Source organism: Diuraphis noxia, unplaced genomic scaffold (assembly GCF_037042655.1).
Source record: "Diuraphis noxia isolate RWA-SAM2 unplaced genomic scaffold, SU_Dnox_SAM2 contig0004, whole genome shotgun sequence".
NCBI classification, from domain to species: domain Eukaryota; kingdom Metazoa; phylum Arthropoda; class Insecta; order Hemiptera; family Aphididae; genus Diuraphis; species Diuraphis noxia.
Window position 1 is genome coordinate 30483507 of NW_028301714.1, and position 14979 is coordinate 30498485.

Sequence of the window (14979 nt, forward strand, 5' to 3'; positions counted from 1 at the left end):
ATATTAATAATTTCATAAATTAATAAAGCCATTTTTTCATGAACTTTCACGTTAAAATTTTTAACTTTCATTGATTCGTCGGCGAGTTATAGCTGCTAAAAGTTGGTTGGTTTTAGAAAGTTTTGAGGTGTTATACATCAGTACTAATTAGTCAGAACTGGGATTTTTATTTGTTAAGTCCAGTAGCTATAGTAGTAATGAAATCGATATCATCGATCCATGGTGTAGCGGAGAGTGGTGACTGGTGATAATATTAAATTTGTACCTGTTATTACCTATTATAGCTTATTATCAATTGTCATATAATTATAATTAATTAGACTAAAATTACTACTATAAATAATATTATTTTGCTTATCGCTTTCGATTACCGACACCGACGTTGATGCATAATAAATCATTCTTATAATACACAATAGTGATTGTGAAAAGCCAAAAGTTAAGAATACCCCTGTATTCTGTAACTCCACCCAACCTATAACATTAAATTTATGAAGTAAAATAATAATCTTGCGTCCTGTATAATCACAAAACCAATACCCAAAACAATAGACCTTATACTTATTACCTACCTAGTATAAGGTTTATGTTTATGTATAATATGTACATATCCGAGATCGGCAACTAGCAAGCTATCATTCAGATTTCAGTTATATAATGTTTCATGATTACACGATACCTCGTGACAACTTACTGACAACTTTAACGTCTGACAGTACGCTGTACGCCATATTGTACTATGTAGTAATCAGCTAGTAATGCATAGTACATCAGACATCAGCATTATAATAAAATAACATGTCATAACAGTTAATATTATATTATAATAATATGTCAATATGTCATGGTGTGTTGTTTATATTATATTTTATTTTGTTTATTAATTTAATTAAACATAGAAGTCCCTATTTAAATTGATATAACGCGTGGAAATTGGATACTTGGAAAGTCCTATTAAATATTGGTAAGTGTTACTTACCATTATTAACTAGTATATTAGATATAATAAGCCCCCACCGTCGTATTTTTTTAATCATATTTTAAGTTTTGCTTTCCACAATATATTTTCATAATATAAAAATTAATTAGGCTATGAATTTTCTGCGGCCGTTAAACGAGCCTCAAGAGACATTCCTATATTATATAAAATTATTATTTTGAGATTAGATATAATATAAAAGTATAAGCCACTCATTGGTTAATTTTATTTTGTAGGACAATAAAATTAATATTAAACTTGCATTAAAAATTAATTTTATAATTTTTATTGTATTTACCATTGTAGAAAAGTTAAATTAAATTCGGAACAGCATAATGTTAAAACTTAACAAATATAAAGCTCGTAATTATACAACACTCCATTGTCCATAGATAGAATGATAGGAATGTAGGATATCGGGATACATAAATTATTGATGTCTACTGCTCGAATGCATTTCACATGATGGTCATTATACTTACTCATTAGAACAGCTAAAATAGTTATATTATGCGAAATAATGTAATAAACAATGCTGAGAAAAGTGGGAAAAACACGTTACGTAAAAAACCTCAAAATACCACTCACCTGCAAAAATTAAAATTTGTCCTCGAGTTCCTTTTCACAATATAATAATATAGACTGTTTGAGTGGTACTCATAACTTAATATAAAATTATTATTTTTCCACGATTTGCATATTTCCAATTATATTGTGTTATAGATACTGATTTATACAGGTATATTGTCATTTGTCATGTCGACGTATACGTAATAATTTCGTTGTTAACGGATTAATAACAGTGTAAGAAAAAAAAGTAAAGGTGAGGTGATTGTACGATGTGATGGTATACAACTGATTTAATACTCTTTAAACTATTTCACTATCGATCATTGATAAATTGTCCAGTTGTTGTTTTTTTCTTATGTTGTTTTTTATATCTATTTTCAATTTTTTCAGAAAATATCAAAATACTGAAGTATGAAACAATTCACATCTATATTATGTAATAATGTCGAGTAAAATAGTGATGGACGTGATCATTCATACTTCTACAATAGATGCGCAATATAGGTACTATTTCAATGTCGATACACGTTGGCGCCAACGAACCTACGGGTAGACAATCCACTGTTTTTTTTCGATGGGGGTGTTGGTGGGAGAGGGTTGGTAATAGAAAACGAATCCTCCAACAATGCTTTGTATTCCGTCTCCTGATGTTACGCCAGTGACTGTAGTGGATTGTCCAAAGAAATAAAAAATAAAAATCGTTTCGACTCAATAAGCAAATGTTTTCGTAAAAGCACGCACACACTCTTACGCGCGTCTTTTTTTTTTATCATCTGTAGTGGAGAGCGAAAAGATATTTTTACAGCGGGCGTCGTCGGGACTTGTGACCGGATTTCGCGGGGGTGGGGGGGGGACATGCCGCCGCCGGGGCTGCTGCTACTGCCGCCGCCACCGCTTCTGTTGCTGCTACGGCTGCTGCTGTTCCGATGGTCGATTATTTTCGGAACAGCTCGGCCTCGTCTTCTACGCTCCACCGCGTCCACGACGTGGCCCGACACCATTGATCCGTCGTAATATTGCTCTCGTTTATCGTACGATGATATTCGATTCGTTAACGCGGTGACCACGCGAGCATATTATTATAAAGCGAGCACTCACATATCATGTAATGCGTTTGCACGCCATGCACGTAGGACGTAGGTGTATACGGTTCGAGCGAAATCTTTATGCTAAGTCTCTAATATATATTGGGCACATCAGTTTGGAACAGTTGAAAGGAACAGAGACCAAAGCAAAAGCCGAAAACACAAAACAGACAACAGACGGAAACAGACACAATGCAGTGCAACGATATTATGCACATATCGTATCATGTGTGTGTGTGTGTGTGTGTGTGTGTGTGTGTGTGTGTATTATAAATAGGCAGACGTGGTATAATATCCGTTTACGTACCTCAGGCCGACGGCGAACGCGCGCTGTGACTCTGACAGAAACGCGAGTGAATGTCAGTTGCGCGTCACGAGGACGAACACGGGGCCACGGCGGAGAAGGAAGAAAATGTAAGACTTTCACTCGAACCAGCGGACGCGCCCGCGGTCTGCCGATATTACGCTGATGGGTGCACACGCGCGACACGTGGTAGTGATATTTATTTTCGTAACGCGAGTCGAGCACAGACCTTTGCAGCGTGTATTATTATTACGCGGCGGCGAACGTTGTGGTCGCGATAAGTTTTCTTTTAGCGAGAGAGCGATAAACGCGTGGGCAATGTTTTCGATTCGAACGCGTGCTTTCGTCAAGTGGGCCTCGCCACTAAGTCCATGTAAAGCGACGCGATAACGAGTGCCGCGCTACACGAAAACGAAAACGGGAGAGTTTAGATTACAGCAGATGCGACCAGCGCGCGCGGCGTTCCGACGGGAGGGAGGGACACGAGCATCCGCCTAACCGTTCGCACGACTGCCAACTGTATGTGACGGCGGCGGTGGCGGCGTCGTCGGCGTCGCCGGCGACAGCGGCGGTGGCGACTGGCGAGTGGCGACTGTTATATTATTATTATTATTATACGCTTGACGTTCGTCGTTTCGTGTACGTACGTTATAATAAATTTAACGACGAATCGCGTGCATTAGCGAAAAAAAAAAATACGTAGGTAGAAGGTATTCGTCGTGACTTTGGCTGACACTCTGAATGTCGCCAGTTTGTTTTTTCTATTTACCTCCTCGTGAGGCGTATGCAACTGTTGCAGCGACGACGACAGACACGACTATTACTATGATAATAATAATAATAATAAAGGTGATCCGCTCAAAGGTGTTTTCTAATTATGTATAGGCCAACTGCCGGGACGGGTGTACACTCGCCGCTCGGGCGCGAACAATAATAATTATTACCGGGGGACCCGACGACATTGTCGGCAGTGGACGGCGATGATGAAGATAATTATTATTATCGGGGCGCGGCGGCCGTCTAGACTGCGCGCCCAGTATGCGTGTGTGTAAATTGTCGGTGAGTGAATGTGTACGTGTGCGCGCGTGTGTGTATGAGCTCGCGCGCGCGCGAGAAAAGCAGCCGCCGCCCGGTCGGGACGCGGGTCGAGAGGTCATACACACATATCAATACGCGGTCGTATACATACGGGATGATGAGGCGGAGTTGGCGGTCGAGCGGCGTGCACACGCAATATTCACAATCACATCCCCGGGGCCGCCCTGGGGGTATATATTTTATCCCCCCCGCCGATCAGCAGTCGCCTCCCGCTGACTATAACGGCGTGCGTGTGCGTAGCGTGCGTAGTGTACGTGTACGTTTGCGCGGGTGTGTGTGCATGTTGTTGGTGTGCGTGTACCACACCGCCACTGCGACTACCAACACTCGAACCATTATAGAGACGACACCACCCCCACCCATCCCCTCCCCGGCACATGGTCACGCACCTCGCCGTCAGACCGGTAACGTTTACGGATCGTCTAGACGCTACGTCACCGAGCTCGGCGGCGACGGCGGCAGTTGCGTCACACTCCCTCGACGGCGACACGTGTCGAGCGTGACCAACAACTACGCGCTCGGGGACTACTTCGGCGGCGTAAAGACGCCGACGCCGATCGATGTCCCGCGAACATAATATAATATAATAGATGCATAGACATATAAATACGGATATAATATACATTATTATTTGCTATATACCAAACGGGCACGTGCGCTACACCGTAACCGGGCGATGATGGAGGCGTGCTAGACGGGTGTGTATACTGCGCTTGTGAGAAGGATCACTGGTGCGGTGGTGCTGCAGGGTTGGCGGTGAGGGGGTTCTATGTGTATGTAGCCATGTCCCATGATACACACATATACAACCACCCCTATAATCTATTAATGTGTGTGTACAGAGATCGTGATGTATCAGTATTATCTGCTGCATATTTTTTTCACTCTATCGTCAACACGACCCGCGAAGCGTAACGCTCACCCCCTTGAAGTATATGCGTTCGTTTTTATTTTTTAGTCTAAGCGCGGTATTTTTTTTTCTTTTACTCTAATAAACGATTACTCGCGTCAAATACAGTTTAGGCCACCGATCGACCGTATTCTATATATCATTCTAGATTATGCTCCGCCTATAATTCTGTATTATACTCTTCTCGTCCGCTATTTATCATTGGGTAGCTAGGACTAGGTATAAGTATATAACTGAAAGAGTTTCGTGTAAAATTTTAATCAATTAATTTTTTATTTTTTTGGTTCTGTTCACGCAACCGGACTTTATTTTGATGGATCTTAAATTCAAATTTTTAAGTATTTAAAAAACAAAAATATTCCAATTATACTTGTGTCTGGAATCTGGACATACTTTCTCCCCGCAAATTTAGTTTCTTTTTATACATACTAGTACCTAATATCTATATATACTACGCAGTACGCATATATCATATATATATATATATATATATATATAAACATAGTATTTCATAAAATAGATATATTATATCACCCGAGCGCAAAATATTTCTAATTTGTATACTAATACAACTTTTTTTTGAAAATATCTTTGCTGCAAATTTAAATTTAAATTAATTTTATGTAAACATCATCAAAATATGTTACAAGAATGTGTAAACATTTATTATTATAAATTTGAATTTTCCGCCAAGTTCGTTCTGCTCTATGTATATAGTATGTATACATCAATACATGTATAGATTATTTTTATATTATATGACATACGGCATACCGTGAAATTTTTTCATAATATATACGCTTAATATTCTTCAAATTTCATTCTTATAATATTACACAGTAAGAATTTGTATTAAAAACACTATATACGATGTATCACCTAAACTGCAGCAGTTTACATCATAGCGCTTATGGCGCATGCACACTGCACATAATATCATTCTCTGCGCGTATACGAGAGAGTGATGAAAACGAAAAACGATTATTAAACGTAACTCTATAACAGAGTTATTCAAACTTTTTCATCCCGTGGCTCTTTTGGGTGTTCACAATATTTTAACGGCTCCCAGATTATACTGAAAAAATATTATAATATTATAATATGGCCAATATTTATACGGGTATAACAGTGACTTAAGTACTGGAAATAAAATTTCAAATGGTGGCGTCGTAAAGTGTGTTGTTTTTATTCCCATAATGATTACAAATAATATTTATAATAATTATACAAGACCTAAGTATGATGTTGGTTTTCGGTGCTTTGACGCGGCTCATCTCTTTGCAAACTCTCGTGACGTTCCTGTGAGCCACGACGCTCAGTTTGAATACCTCTGCTCTATAATATTGCATTGGGCTTATAATAATGATCTCAATGACAGACGTTCATTACAGTGCGGTAGTGGTGAACCCATGACGGTAGGCATCGATGTCGAGTGGGGAAGATCGGTAGCAGATGAGAGGTTAGACCGATAATAATATATATATATGACATAAATCAAATTTCAAGTACAAGTACACGATATTAGTGTTAATTATAAATCATAGCAATAATGCAATATTAATAATGATAATTATGGGATGCAATTTGACCAGCAAATATTTAACACAATAAATTTCATACTGACCAAAATATTATTTTAAATAATGATCAATATACTCATAATTATTATATTTTAAGCCACACTCAATCCAAGTATTTTCTAAAGGTTTTCCTGTACAATTAATAATTGTTGAATAACTTTTCTTAAAATTAAAAATATAAACAAATACAAATATAATTTAAAGTACTTATGCATATTATTTAACGGACTTTTATATTATTTACATTTAAATTATTAATCAAATCACCGTAATATAGAAAAATATTGCAATAAAGAATATAAAAGAAAACGAAAAAAAAAATGTTGATCCATAAATAAATATGTCAACATTGAACATATTCAATTTTCTCAAAATATATGATTGTAAACGTTAACATATTATAAGAAATCTTGTTTCAGCATTATAAAACAAGTAGAAATAATAAATTAAATCAAAAACTGAAAAATTGCAGTCACTTTTACATTGTGACAAGTTCATATATCATACTATACTGCCAAAACTATAATTTTGTTTTATTTTACGGTAAATGTATTTTGATTAATATTTCGTGAATGTATATAGATAGTAACATTTTAAATGGTTATCAACATTAGTATTGGCCACGCAGGAATGTAGTTTAGAACTATACGTTAGTTTTAAAATATAATATAATACGCATATTTATTTTTTAACATTAGAAGAAAACGTATCTTGTTTAATCAAAATGTTTGGGTTTTATTCTATCGAATGAAAACAGCACTATGATGTGTGTAAAATTTAAATTACTAACCTTACAGACAATAATAAATTACATTAATTAAATGTATATGTATTATGTATACAAAAAAAGAAAATAACATTATATTAAAGAAATAGGAACAAAATGTATTTATAATACAAACCTATAATATATACGTATTATTATACAGGTGCATACAATTTCGGCTCCTAGAAAATAAATTACCTCTACTTCTATATTATTACAATTTACTATAGTAGCTATAATATACATTAAATTATAATATTATGTGTATTAAACAGCATCTATTAAATCTGCAGATCTAAATGCGTCTTGTAATTTGTAAATTAAGGTACTAATGTACTATTATAGGTATATATATGGTTTCCGTAACCAGATACGAACTCAGTTATATAAGTGTGTTGGTATTGTAAACGTATCGCAGCTATTATTAATGAAATTTATTGTAATTAATTAATTTTAATTGATTTTTCTAAAATAAATAAATTAAAAATATGTATATATATATTACATCACCATGTTACTTCTTATAGGTACCTTATTATTATTATTTTTTTTTTTTAATTATCCCGCAGCAACTAAGACCGTTGGGAAGGGGGTAGTACAGTATAGGTTCTTATGGAACTGTAGGTTGGTTCTACACGTGGGTGAGAGTTTTGGCAGAATTTCTATTGGGGCACCCGTAAGTTTCTGCCATGCCCCGGAGAAGGGGATGGCGGCACTTCTTCTCCGGACACCATGCTTGCCCGGAGAAAAATGCCGCCCGATGGTCAAGGATCGAACCCGGTCCGGCTGAGCCACAGCCGACGCGGTAGACCACTTGGCCACCTCGTCCCCCTACCTTATTATTATAAGACTAGATTTTATATAGCTTATACATCCAAAATATACCCAAGGACAAAATAATCCAAATTGTACTGTACAGGTGTCTAGAAAGTAGAAGGCAAATACAATAGATGAGTTAAATTATATTCAATTTTATCGCTATTTTATGATATCATTACTATAAAGTAATTTATTTTACTAATGATACATTAGCAATACAGTAGATTGATACGTTGAATTCATTTTTGTCAAAAAATTACATTTTAAAATATCATTGTGTGATACTGTATACAATATAATTATGTAATAAATACGTTAAAAGTTTTAAGTACCCACGATTAATATTTTTCAGTTTTCAATCTTTAGTTATAGAAATTGAACAGTTTTTACATTTTTAACAAAATAATTTGCAAGTCAAAAATACCATTTACACGTGGCATTCCCCACCTAACTTCTCAAGAAAGATTATTAGTATTATTAGTATTATAAATATTATATGTTGTAATATGTGTATATAAATAATATATATAATAATTCTTCCTAAAAAATTAATGTAAACTATGTTAACCAATGGCCTCCGCTTCCGAGGCTATTATTTCTAATAAAAAAAATAAAATTTGCAAATATTAAAAATTTTGTAAAATATTAAATTTTAAATGTTTATAAAAAAAAAAATCATACTTAAATACTAAAAGTACCTCAAAATACCAATTTGATTCACTTTTCTTTTTAAAGACATAAAATTTTAAGTTAATTCAAAAAATAGAGTCCAGTTTATTCCTTATTTTCTCTATTTTATAGGTTCAATATTTTTTAACATATTGTTAAAATTTGTCTGATCTGACTCAGTCCCTTAACTTTCAATCCTCCCTAGTTCTATAACTCTTGAAGATGTTTTCTTAGTAACTTATTTGATTTTCTCGTTGTTTTTACGTGTATTAATTATTGTTCATGTAAAAATAAACTTAGGTCATAAATAAGCTATCAAAAATAATATATAAATACCAAGAAAATCATTTGAGCTACCTATGTATATAATTACCATGATATTGTAGTCATCGTATTTTTGTCTAAATAACCATCAAATTAATAACTAGGTATAATACTATTATTTATAAATAATTTATAGTGTGTTAAGTTATTTCCGATAAATTATTGTTCCATATAATATAGGTGTACAACGTGCATACCAAATTAATAAACAACAATTCACAAGCTTGCATAAAAAAAGTAGGGAACAAACTCATAAATCGTATTATAATATTATGTGTTACAGTAATTTCTTTAAAGTTGAAGACAATTATTATATTACCTATAGATTATATTAAAAATATGATCGACTATATAGATATATATAGACTATATTTTTGGAAAATGTACAACCTCACTTTTTATATTTATTTTCCTTGCTAACATATTAATATATTATTGACATAAATTTTTAGTTTTTTTTATTTAACATAAGAAATATTTATAATTATCGGCAAAGACAGCTAGCTTCGTCTCCTACTCTCTTCCAAATATGTCACACAACACAATACAATTCTTATGACGTATAAGATAATCCTCAAACCTTTCTGGTCCTATGGAATTCAATTCTGTGGATCAGCCATAGACTTTAATATAAACCGAATCTAAACATTTTAATCTAAACGCGTCCTGCAGAAAACTAAAGCTTCTTTTTATGTATCGAATGATACCTTCCACAGAGACTTCCTCATTCCAACACTTAAAAACGTTGCTAAAACTCTATAAAAACGTTTCCACCTTAAACTTTCAAATCACCAAAACCTTTCTTCTCGGACAATCCCGAGCGACCCTGGACGACATTTTAAGCGTAGCTGGTGCCGTGACCTACCTATACTAGTCCACTATAGTTGACTAGTCCACTATAATCACTACCATTCCGTCATAAAGTGATATTATTGAATAGCTTCTTCAATCAAGCCAACCATGACCTATTATGTATCCCTTCATTGTGCTTGTTGTAAATATTTTTCTTACAGATTGTACAAATTAAATAAATATAAACAAAAATAAAAACATTCATGACATCGAAACTCAACTTCCTCGCCGGTGATTACGAAAATGAATAAACTATAATAATCAGATCAAAATAAAGAAAACTGAAAGAGTTTGATTGGTACGTAGTAAGTAATCTATACTCGATGAAAATCGTGAATTATATTATATTTTATATTCTGATGTATTTTTATATAGCCACAATAAAAACAACAATGCCATCGTAAAATCATTAAAATATTTTGTTGGCTAAAATTTTTTTATTTATCCAGCAAGTCGTATACTAACTCATGAAATCATGCACTCTATATAAGTATATAACTGGCTTACAAAACACCTGTAGATAATCCAAATTCAAGGGTTACCTACTAATTATACTTATACTTAATTTTTTTCTCATTTTTAGATTCTGAGAAACTATAGGTTTTAGCTTTCGGCTTCTAAAATAACTATAATATGTGTTTTAACTCTTCTGAAAAAATATATTTTTGGGACCTATAGCGCTACATGTATAATACATTTTTTTTTATGTTTATTTTTAAGTACTGATAATAAAAAATTTAAATTTATTAAAAATTGTTTAGATAAATTTAAAATAACCTATTTGTGAATCTGATTATAAGGAAAAATTGATGGCAAAAAGATTTATTTAAGTCAAGAAGCTTATTTTTTAGAATTTTTTTAAAATTCAATAGTTTTTTGATTAAATTAATTTGGAATGTAATAACTTTTTTTTAAATATGATTTTTGAGAATTTTCTGAATATATTTCTTAAATTATTTACTTATCAATTTATCATGTAATATTATCAATTTTTATCATACGTTCAATTAGCTCAGAGGTATTCAAACTGTGCGTCACGGCTCCCAGGGGCGTCGCGAGAGTTTGCAAAGGGAGCCGTGTCAAAGCACCGAAAACCAACATCATACCTAGGTCCTGTATAATTATTATAAATATTATCTGCAATCATTATTGAAATGAAAACGACACACCTTACGATTCGAACATTTGAAGTTTTATTTCTAGTACTAAAGTCACTGTTATTATCACCCATATAACATATCTCCCATATTGTATCCGTGTTGTTTCAATTTTTTCATAATAATTTGGGAGCCGTAAACATATTGTGAACACTCAAAGGAGCCGCGTGCTGAAAAAGTTTGAATACCTCTGAATTAGCTAATTAGCATAATTTTTTTTTGTCAGGTCTTACTTTTACACCCTGTATATTAAATGAAAAATTAAGTAACTAAAGAAAGTAAGCATACATTTCATGACGGAACAAACATATTATGGGGAGATTGAGGAAGATTCTTTATATATATGTACAAGGTACATGTATACTACCGTTATAGGCAAAAGCGCCGTAAGTCCCAAAAAAATTAAAAATTAGGTTGTAAAAAAAAAATTATTGTGAAATTCGGCTTGTGTAGATGAATATGACGTATGTCTGCAAACATAATATAATACAATCAATAATCAGATAACTTAAACGCCGTAAATCGTAGAAAATACAAAATACAAAAAGTTGAATACATTAAATGATCGGAACGAAAGAAAAAATAAGCAAAATTTCTTTCGCTGCGGACAGGATTCGAACCTGTGCGGGCAGAGCCCATTAGATTTCGAGTCTAACTCCTTAACCACTCGGACACCGCAGCTATATCTGAAAGAGGACAATAACTGTTGTTCTTGAATAAAACACCATGATTATTTGATAAAAATAATGTATTTTTTAATATAATATTTTGACTTTTACTCGTATATTTTCATCATAGGTTATAATTATAATTTATAAATATTTTTAATTCATGATTTATACATTGAAAAATTATACATTAGACTGTTTGAGTCATAAAATTAAATACGTTTAACAAAAGTATAATAATATAATAATTTAATAGAATACTGAATAAGGATGAATTCAAAAAATATCATTTAAGACAGAACATTTGTTTACTAAATTATACTACTATTTTACTGGTTACTATTTGCTATTATAGCAAGTCGCTTTAATAACACAATATTTTCGGTAACAATTAAATAATATGGTAAGTGATAACCATAATATTACCAGGTACGAGAAGTATATTAGTAGGTAGTATTATATTTGTTTATTATTAAAACCATGCAGATCAACCAGACATTATGACCTTTGTTTTAACGCAATATTTTAATTTATTATAAAATTAAAATTTCTAATTTACAGGCTGTAACAAAAGACCAGATAAATTAAAAAACCAGTTGTTCTATTTTTTTTTCTATCATTTATATTCTTTCGTGTTTTACACACATTTAACTAAACATGTTTTGTTTTTTTTTTAATTTAAATTTTTAACACTGAAAATAAAAACAAATTTAATTCTGATTAAAATTTTATAATGACCATTTGATAAATTTTGAATTTATAAAAATGTTTGTTTTAAAAACAATTGTCTAAGTGGACAAGTGGTTTATTTTTTAAAATCTGAATTTTTTAACTAAGATTCATAAATTTTAAGTTTTTAAGTTATAACTTTAAAAAAAAAAATTAAATTTTAAAACATACCTACCTACCTACTTCATAATTCTCACACAAAATTGCTTACTTTTTGAATTCAAAATGTTTTTACAGTCATTGTATTTTAAAAACCAAGGTTACATTTTTCTTTGCCAAAATTGGTTCTATTTTTATATATAAATTGGTTTAAAAAATGTAATTTCCTGTATTGGCTGTATTAAAAATAAAAATAAAAATATTAACCAAACAATACGTGTAACATAAGCAATAAGAATGACGTGAACATTATATAGATAAAAAAATTTGAAATAATAGTTTAAAAAAAAGTTATTTAATTTTTCAGCTAGGTCTTCCTGTTACATTCTGTATAAGTAATACCTGAGCCATTTTTCTTATAGAACATCCCTTTAGGTTACCACTTATAAGTCATAAAGATAATATAATATAATATTGTCTTAATAAAAAAAAATCATGGATGGTATATTATGAATATGAAAAAATATATAATAACGATCACGGTATTTTTACGCGAGCGATGGAAGATACTTTGGAATGAATAATACATATTTAATATCTTGGGAATTACATTTTTACCTACGTATATAGAATTAAATTTCAAATTTTGGAAACGTGCACAAATTGAGTTCTGCGGCCATATGGCATTATATAATTAAATAATGCGAGTATCACATTCACCATGTCATTTTTGAAAAAGTTTTCACTAGGTACGTGATGTCTTTATTTAAAATAGTAATAAAACACTAAAATACCTTACACTATTCGCAATGTAATAATATCAATATTCTTTAAATATTATGCATTATTTTACCAGCAATAATAATAAATAATTCAGGAATAAACAACATTCAGTTTCCTAGAAAGTGTCAAAAATGTTTAAAATGACTAAAATTTATCGTTTATTCATTTATTCCAACTTTACCATAGTTTGTTAAAAATTATTAAAGTTACAAAATAGGAACATAGGAATTTTATGGATTGGCTAAACTATACCATGTTAATTAAATAAATAATGTTATTTTTTTTTATTGTTCTATGAATATTTCTTCCAAGAAGAATTTTTCTGTACAGTAAGAATTTTTACTCTGGTTCCAAGGCCGAATTGGGAAGTCTTGGCGCTTCAAGAAATATTTTTCTATCGGTTCATATAAGTCAAATTTTAATATTATTAAATAATTATAAGTAATGATGTTATTAAGTTTATTGAAAGTATACTATTTATACAACTGTCTTAAAAATTGTAATATGGCTATTTTCTCTTGCCAGCTTTAAATTTTAGCAGCCATACGAAATTTTCTCGAATGCTCGACATGGCTTATGCAGCCTTGACTGTCTCACCCCGTGCATATTCCTATTTTAATACGTGTTATAGAATTTTTTACTATCTTAACGACTTCCACATGTCATACGATTCTTTGTTATCATGCATAACTGCTTTCACGTGTCGATGGCATATACCGTCTTATCATATTTCATATATGAATACAGTACTATATAGAGTATACTATTATTTTTTATTTTGGCTTTATGACTTGTCAATTTTTAAATATTGTGTTTTCGCGAGTATTACGTTACATAAGCTCAAAACTATTAGACACCTATTCAATTTTAAAGTATCCATTTATTCTATAATACTGCCCAATTTGTAAATCATGTTTTATAGTAAAGATTTAAGTGAAATGCATCAAAAAATTAACTATGCAATTATTTATTATTTATATCGCTCTTTATAAAAATATTATGATGACATTAAACCTTTTCTTTAAGTGGAAAAATGAAAATGCGATGTAATTTTTCAGTATAAGTGTAGGTTTTGAATGTAAGTAGCTCGTCATGGAGACAGACCACTATAGTGGATATAAAACCATATTTTACGGGGTTGGGTCGGGGGGATGAACCTCTAATAAATTTTTTATAGTTAACGAATTTAAATTATGAAACTAAATTTCCTATATGTTTTCAGTTTTCCAAATAATATTATTATATAATAAGTAATAAGTAAAGTAGGTTATTGATATAACTTGTTTTTTTTTTAATTTTAAACTCTTAAAACTAGCATTCAAATTATATATATACAAAATGTTTGCAAAGGTTTAGTTATCCTACGACATGGGAGTGGTAGGATATACTTGAATTTGGTCCTCAGAACTAAGAAATATTTTTAAAACTTAAATAAAAACAATAAAAGTAATAATTTTCGAAATATGTGTATAGATTTTTTGATGAAAATGTGGCCCACATATTAAAAAACTTCGTTAGAAAACTTACATTAATTTTTTTTTTTGGTGGAAAAAAATTGTTAAGTACTTATACAGTAGAATGAAGTTA

At 31.7% G+C, this 14979-nt stretch overlaps 1 protein-coding gene and 1 non-coding gene across 3 annotated transcripts in view; both read right to left on the minus strand.

Annotated features, from left to right (window-relative positions):
- Positions 1 to 3441, minus strand: part of LOC107171559 (uncharacterized) — a 63715-nt gene extending 60274 nt beyond the window's left edge. Inside the window, exon 1 of one of the 2 annotated variants that reach the window (XM_089225162.1) lies at positions 2942 to 3441. The gene's annotated coding sequence lies outside the window, so the exon portion shown is untranslated. The remainder of the gene's footprint in view (positions 1 to 2941) is intronic. The other variant, XM_089225161.1, reaches the window with a different exon arrangement.
- An 8271-nt stretch (positions 3442 to 11712) lies between these two features.
- TRNAS-CGA (transfer RNA serine (anticodon CGA)) lies at positions 11713 to 11794 on the minus strand. The gene has a single exon. It is a non-coding gene; the product is annotated as a tRNA-Ser (tRNA).
- Positions 11795 to 14979: the final 3185 nt, after the last annotated feature.